This window comes from Suncus etruscus, chromosome 8 (genome assembly GCF_024139225.1).
Source record: "Suncus etruscus isolate mSunEtr1 chromosome 8, mSunEtr1.pri.cur, whole genome shotgun sequence".
NCBI classification, from domain to species: Eukaryota; Metazoa; Chordata; class Mammalia; order Eulipotyphla; family Soricidae; genus Suncus; species Suncus etruscus.
Window position 1 is genome coordinate 103,073,752 of NC_064855.1, and position 8,458 is coordinate 103,082,209.

Below are 8,458 nucleotides of genomic sequence, written 5' to 3' on the forward strand. Positions count from 1 at the left end.
ATTTTCAGTCTTTATCCTTAAGCGGGAACAAAACATATGGTGTAAATAAATAGAGGTTACCTGAAGCACTTTCTGGGAAATAACTGTAATCATATGGCCTTAAAAGATGGATATTAACAAGCCTGGCTTCTAATAATTAGTGGCATTTTAGTGTATAGTATATTTTTTTGCCTTTCTATTAAACAAGCTGTATGATACACTTCTAGACAATGATCAAAAGACAAAGAATGTTTATTTATTTATTTATATTGTTTTCTTAGGACACACCTGGCATTGCTCAGAAATTACTCTTGGCTCTACAATCCTGAATCACTCCTGGCAAAGGTCTGGACATCACATGAGGTATCAGGATAAAATTAGAGTCAGTCATGTGCAAGGCAAGCATCATTTTACCCTCTTTACTACTGTTCAAGTCCCTCTTGTTTTCGGTTTGTTATACTTTGCATTTTTTTCAGCAACCATATGTCATCATATCTGGGGTTTACTCAGGTTCTGTGAATAGGATCATTTCGATTATACTTTTGGGACCATATGTGGTGACAGTCATTAAAGCCAGGTATGCTGCATAGAAGGCAAGCTTCTTCGTTGCTGTTCTCTTAGTTAAGAATTTTTAAGTTTAGTGCTTCTCTTCTTCCTTGAAATGATCTTATAAGCTCACACCTTTATTATTGTGTCAAAAATATACATATGTTGGTGATGGAAGTGTTTCTTAACTGTTTGGTTTTTTTTGTATTTTGGTTTACTAAAAATGTCTATGCATTTTTGCATACTTCCACTCTTTGAGATTTTGTAAGATTCTTTTTAGACACTCCTCCAAAAATATGAAATTGCCACAGCATACCTACAATGCAGTCAAATAAGAATACAAATGATATATCTTAGACATAAAGAAGCATTTCTATTAAAATAATATTTAATTGTTACTTGTTAATTATTTATCAAGCTTAATATTTTATCATTGCCATATTTTAAGATATTTTCAATATTTGCTAAGAATTAACGTGAGATAGGACTTTCAAAATACCAGATAAAAACTCAAATGTATGCAACACATTCTATTTTATATGCCCCATAATTAATACTTAAGTATATACAGAAATAAATTAACCATGAATCATTCCCTATTATAAAATGGAAGAAGCATTGAAATGAAGGTAAATTAGAGAGAAAAATGCAGTGGCAATGAATGTTGTATAAAAGAAAGACTTATAATAAGAATGACAAATAGTCTAAGAATTTATCCAGCACATATTTTAGGTTGGAGAAGATTGAAGAGGTCAAGAAGGGGTCAATATATAAGGGAATGACTTGTCTTGTAAATAGTACAAGGATAAAAATATACTCTATACATTATATACTTCAATTATGTGGCACAGTGCAAAAAAAGAAGATATATTTTCCTCAGTTTAATTAAATAGAATCTCTCAATCATAACGTCATATCACTACAATCACCCAATCACAGAAAGAAGGAACAAGTAATGAAACTGAGAAGATGATGATTATAGCTATTTCTCTTTCCTTTGCCTATGGCATTATTCTTGATGAACTATAGCTTCACATTCATAAATTCATTTTGTATTTATTACACAAAATTACATTTTCACCCCAAAATATAGTTGGATATTATACTATTTAAATTTTATTTTGAAATCTTTAGTTTGTTAATTTTTTCCTAAAAATGGCATTGGTATAAATAATCAATTCTGTTAACCAATATTACACAAATAGTAATATGAAGATGATGTGGAGCCAGCATAATTTTAATTTAAATTTAATAATTGCATGATTCAGTACTGTTAATATTCTATAATGTCAAGATTATTGTTAGTCACATTCAAAGATTTGGGGGCAAAAATAACTTTAAGACCTTGATGAAGATCACACAGTGAAATCCTAATAAACATGAGAGCATAAGCAATGTGGTTAGACTGATATTTATTCTCTTAAAGAAAAATTTCAATAAGTTCTTTTTTTGAAGTTATTGGGAGGACATCTTTGTGAGACCTCATACTCAAAAAGTTTATTAGAGTTCAGTGATTATAACAGCATTTAGAGGTGGTAAGGGCAGAAGTAAAGAGAGACTCAGCAGGAGGCACAAACACTAAGATTTAATTACCTAGTGGAGAGGAGCTATGATAAAAGATGAAGCAGATGAGTGTCAAAACAGAAACTTGATTTTTTTTTTCTCACTCATTTGACCTTGGAAAATGTCTAGGCCATTTGATTAGAAAGAAAGAGAAGACCCATTGCCAGTCTTAATTATGTGGTAATGTGACAAGACAAGCTGTGAAATGTGATTTCTGAATCAGCATGTAATTGGTTTTATAATATAAAAAGACTTTCAGGGGTATAAATTATCAGAATTTTTATACCATATAAAGTTGATGTCACTTGCAAATATTCTGCTTTAGAATCCTCTGAGGATGAATACTGTTTTTCTGTATCAGATATTTGGTGTCTCAAAATAAAATTGATTAATTAAGAAAACAAATTCACTTAATTGCTAATTTATTTTTCCAAATTTTTAAAATTACTAGTGAAAATAAAATATATAGCCATAAAAGAAAATTAAAGTTCAAATATTCTTTATGAAGAAAAATGATTTCTTATTATTCAAGAAATAGGTCCTTATTTTGAATACCACCAGGTTATAGAATAACTTAACTTGGTTCTATAAAACCATATAAATTTCATTATTTTTATTTTAACTAGCTTGCAAACCAACCAGGAATTTCAAATTAAGTTAAGTTTCATTGGAAACTTTGTAGTAGGTAAGTTTAACAGACAATTTAAATATTTCCGATTCATTTGAACATAAAATGCTTCCCAATAAAGCAATCATATCAATGTGACAAAGTTTTCCACTATACACATATCTTTATAAAATATATTTATTTCCTTATCAAAATACAGCATTATATAAAAATAATTGAAACTGAGATTATAACTGACATGAAGTTATATTATATATTTTTTGTCCCCCAATTCACAATACAGACCAGGCAAAGGGCCTGTGTTGAGGTGTATATAGGGTCCATTTACTGTACTTTCTTTTTCTATATATATTATATATTTAACTTTTAAGTCTGAAATTATATATGACACTCACTATGATTATCAGTGATTTAAAAATACATTTGGTATAGCATCAAAATTCTAGTTAATGAAAATTTCATTCATTTCATTCTAGAAAATGAAATGTCCAGTGAATGAACTTCTCTATGTGAAAAATCTGTGCTTATCTAGCTGCTTTTAATTGAATTCTTATAATCATAAAAATTCTGGAAATAGTTATGTCAGATATATGGAAATATACATATATTCTATTTTTTGTGAAACACTTTTAAAAGAAAAGTATGAATTTTATTTCTCATGTTGAAAATATCATTTAAAGAGAATAGAAAAATGTGTCTTACAGTGCAAATAAAGATATATAGTTAATTTCTTTAATTTGTAAAGAAATTTATCAGTAGAATAGTTGTAATATCTATGTGATATATAATATATGATGCAGGTTAATAACTTATCGAAGTGGTTTCTTTATACTTGGTATAAAAAGTGTCCCATAATAAAAAAATCTAGGGTTGATGATATAGTTTAGTGATATCTTCAGCGTATAATCTTCAGCATAATCTTTTACATTCTTTCACCTATTTATCTTTATATTGGCTATACTTGGTATTCACAAAATGACCTGACACCTTCATTATCAACACTTACAGAGTTGAAAGAGCATAAATGTACGTGCTCTGTCTTTCTACTAGTGGGAAAAATCAAGGTTCTGGAAATACTTTTCACAGACATTTTTTCACAGTTTATGCTGCATTTCCATTCATTCCATATTTCTCTAATTGATTTCTGTGTCTACCAGCAGGTTGCAGGAAAAAATTCCTAGGTTGAGCTTTCAGGAAAAATAATGACTGCTTAGAAAGCATAGTAGATCATTTCCTCAAGGATCCAAGAAAATCTAAATTCATATAAGAAATATTAAAACACACGCATAAATGAAAACAGTAAATATATACACAAACGGTTGCATGTGATGACAAAGTATTGATATATCCAATTATATCTGTAAATCTTTTATTTCTCTTTCTGTCTCTTATTTGACCTCAAACTTTGACAAATCTTTCCCCCTTTAATTCATAGAGATGTTAGTGGTTCTAATAAAAACTTGTTTTAGAGTGATGTAGATAGCATCCATTTCATCAATTTTATGAAGTATATTCACTAACCAAATAGAAAATATAAAGCTGCATAAGTCATTAAATTTCTGAATTTTTGTTTTACAGTGCTTAAAATAACAAAACGTTTAACATGCATCTACTCTAGTTACTTAGCTTATTTGAAATTATTTTTAATTTTTTTCTACAAAGAAGTATTTAAATGTTGGGATTTACATGTATATTTTTTTACATATTTTATTCTGTTAATAACACCACACTCACAGTTCCCTTCTCCAATGGTCTGATAATTATCATTTAATCCATTAGTTTAATGAAATTAAATATAAATAGGTTAGGAATGCATATAAATGTAATCACACAGTATTTGTTTTTATTACTGGCTCATATTACATACCTCAAGGTATCAAGATTTGTCCACATTTTCACATACTGGAGAATATCCTTTGAAAACATTGATTATATTTTATGTTTTCAACAGTCATTATCTATCCATCTGTAGAGGATTTATTTTTTTACATCCTCTATATTGTAGAAAAAGTTGCAGTGAATCTTGGAACGGTAGGATCATTTCAGGATGTGATTTGGGTTCTTTTTTAACAATAATCTTGACTGCAGTTTAATTGACTTGACATAAAAATGAAGAAAACAAAATACATAAAAAATGAGCCCGGAGAGATAGCACAGCGGTGTTTGCCTTGCAAGCAGCCGATCCAGGACCAAAGGTGGTTGGTTGGAATCCCGGTGTCCCATATGGTCCCTCGTGCCTGCCAGGAGCTATTTCTGAGCAGACAGCCAGGAGTAAACCCTGAGCACTGCCGGCTGTGGCCCAAAAAAACAAAACAAACAAACAAAAAAACAAACAAACAAAAAAATGAACCCGGATAGATAGCATGGAGGTAAACCATTTGCCTTACATGCAGAAGGTCAGTGGTTCGAATCCTGGCATCCCATATGGTCCCATGAGCCTGCCAGCAACGACTTCTGAGCATAGAGCCAGGAGTAACCCCTGAGCTCAGCCGGGTGTGACCCAAACAAATATAATAAAATAAAATTTAAAAAAATATATATATATAATAAGATTAGATTATGGTAAAACTATAAAACCATAAAGGATTACAGGACTATAATGAATGATAAGATAATCAAAAAATAAAATAAATTATATTATTAAAATAAATTCTTTTCAGGGGACAGAGAGATAGCATGGAGGTAAGGCAAAAGTTTGCCTTTCATGCAGAAGGATGGTAGTTAGAATCCTGGCATCCCATATAGTCCCCGGAGCCTGCCAGGGGCGATTTTTGAGCATAGAGCCAGGAGTAACCATGGAGCACTGCCGGGTGTGACCACCCCCCCCCTAAATAAATAAATAAATAAATAAATAAATAAATAAATAAATAAATAAATAAATAAATAAATAAATTTATTTTAAACACTATATTTGAAAATGGAGTCAATAGCTAAACTGTATAATAAATTCTTAGATATAAATAACAAGCATTAGTATAACAATAATGAACTGTTATTACCTATCATTTGTATGAAATACTTTTGTATTTTCTTTCTAACAAGTATATAAAATTTTAATGGCATTGTTAGAGAAATATAAATCACAATTATCCTGAGCTGGTTAAAAGACCTTTTATTAGATAAAAATAATCTAAAAATACAACATATTAGTAACATTCTAGAGACAATTGACAATATTTTAAATATTCTTAGTGAAAACAAGAATGGTACAACTATATAGAAAGTCTATGAGGATTACTCAACATATTAAAAATTAAATTAACATATTTATTCAAAATAAGCAGGAGTTATCAAATGTGAAAAACATATTTATAAATATTATAAATCATAAAAACTAAACTATAATTATTAACTAATCACTCATTATTAGATAATTTATATTGCATGCCATCTAACAAACTACTCTTAAAATTGCATTAAATTTTTATAATCTATGTAGTTGAAAAACAATATTACAAAACTTATTAAAATAATATTTGTATATTGAGAATAATATTAGAGTTACATAACCATTTTTTGAAAATGAAAATATTATTTACACATTTTAGAAGAAAAATAATAAATGTTTTTTGAAAATTACATTTTAATTAAGAATGAAGAAAAAGGGGATGAAAAGGCTAGAGAAAAATAAAGTAAGGAGAAATGAGAGGACAATAAAGAATTATGCTGGAAAAAACAGCCATTGATCTGAAGCTTACTACAGAGTGGTTTGACAGAGAAATAACCAACAACTACTATGACATGAGATTGAGAGAAAAATAGAATGCCTGTGCCAAAGGCAGACAGACAAACAGGGTGGGTGAGGAGGAAAATAGGGAACATTGGTGGCAAGAAAGTTATACCTAACGGGAGTGTACATTCGATGACTGAAACCCAATTACGAGCATTTTTACAACCACCATGCTTAAATTCAGAAATTATTATTAACAAAAAGAAATGTGCACTGTTTAAGGATGATGTACACTCTATGACTGAAACAATCATGAACAAATTTATATTCATGGTTTTTAAATATAATACATTTTTTTAAAAAAAAAGTCAAAAAATTACCTTAGTAGGAAATAGTTTTTTTAAGTCACATTGCATGGATAATATGTTTATAAACATGAATGTTCAATTTCTTGCTACCCTGGACCAATCCACTGAAAGAATGTGACAGGTGCAAATAAATAAATGAATGGATGAATAAATGTATTTGCCAATACCCAGCACTATGGAACATGGCAGACTAACTTCTTAAATATATACATGCTGCACAGTTCCAAGAAGGAGTTCTTATTGGGAAAGAGGAGGTAAGAGAAAAATGAACAGTAAACCAATGGGTATAATAAAATCTCCTGAATTGATTGTCTGAATTTCACTCCACTTTAGCAACCAACTTAAATAAATTAGTAGTTAGGCTTCTGAAGAAAGAATAAATTGAAGATAAACTGTATTGACCTTTAGAGTTTAATTTAGACACTAATATTGACCTTTGTCCTTGTTTCTTTAGTGATATTCAATAATCATATTTGTAAATAAAAATCAGTAAAAAGCATTAGGTATTTTTTGCTATATAACTGTCTTTACGCTTCAACATATATCTTTTACCTTTAATAACCTGTCACTTTAGCAAAAATGATAACTAGCATTCATTTTGCAGTATGATTTATAAAACTTAAGTGGATGCAACACCTGGGGAATTGTGACCTTCGTTTGATAAAATGACAACTTGCTTTTTTAAAATCTCATTTATTTATTTTAAAACTCAGTTATGGTAGTAACTGATTAGTACAAACTTCAGTCTTATTTTTAGTTTTTTTCTGATAAGCCTGCCTCTAAATTTCATATTTCTAAAATGTGTTAAAGAAAAAAAATTAACTTTCACTCTGAAGTAATAACATATTACTCATATTTTGGCATATTTATATTGACTTTCTACTTTTTCTACCAGAAATATCACCAAACTTTTAATTTTGTAATTTCTGTTGTTGTGGTTGTGTTTCTTATTAAATAGACTAGGATCTCAATATCATCTATGGTGTCAAGTGCAAAATGTATTCATTGAAACATATATTTGGTGGATGTTTTTTACAAATGATGTTATTATCAACTAGCCAATTCATAGGCAATAATTTTATTATTGTTATTGCATTTAACTCAGGGGTTACTCCTGGCTATGCACTCAGAAATAGCTCATGGCTTGAGGGACTATATGAGATGCTTGGGATTGGACCAAGATCCTGGTCAGCCATGTGCAAGGCAAATGCCCTACCACTGAACCATCACACCAGACCCTCCATATAGTATTTCTAATATTTGGAGGTATATCTTTAAATTCAGGTTCAGTACTAATAGCATCACAATTCTATTTTTTTCTTTTTTCCCCCAGTTATCTTTTGTGTAGAGCTTTCAATATTAATTTTTTTCATTGATATTTCTCTATCTTGATATTTAATTAATTTCTATTATTTAATATTAAATTACATTTTCTGATAAATTGAATTTATTTTACTTTTATGATTGGGTGGGGGTGGACCACAGCCAGTGGCTCAAGGGTTACTCCTGGTTCAGCACTCAGATCGCTCGTGGCAAGCTTGGGGACCATACGGGGATGCCGGGAATTGAGCCCAGGCATGTTTCAGGTTGGCTAATTTCAAGGCAAATGTCTTACCTCTGTACTATCACTATGGCCCTTCTTTTTTGATTATTGAGATTGCAAATATTATTTGTTTGTAAATATTCTTTAACATATATAACTTA

At 29.8% G+C, this 8,458-nt stretch overlaps 1 pseudogene; it reads right to left on the bottom strand.

Moving 5' to 3' along the window:
- Nucleotides 1-2,974: 2,974 nt before the first annotated feature.
- LOC126016693 (uncharacterized) lies at nucleotides 2,975-3,097 on the bottom strand (annotated as a pseudogene).
- Nucleotides 3,098-8,458: the final 5,361 nt, after the last annotated feature.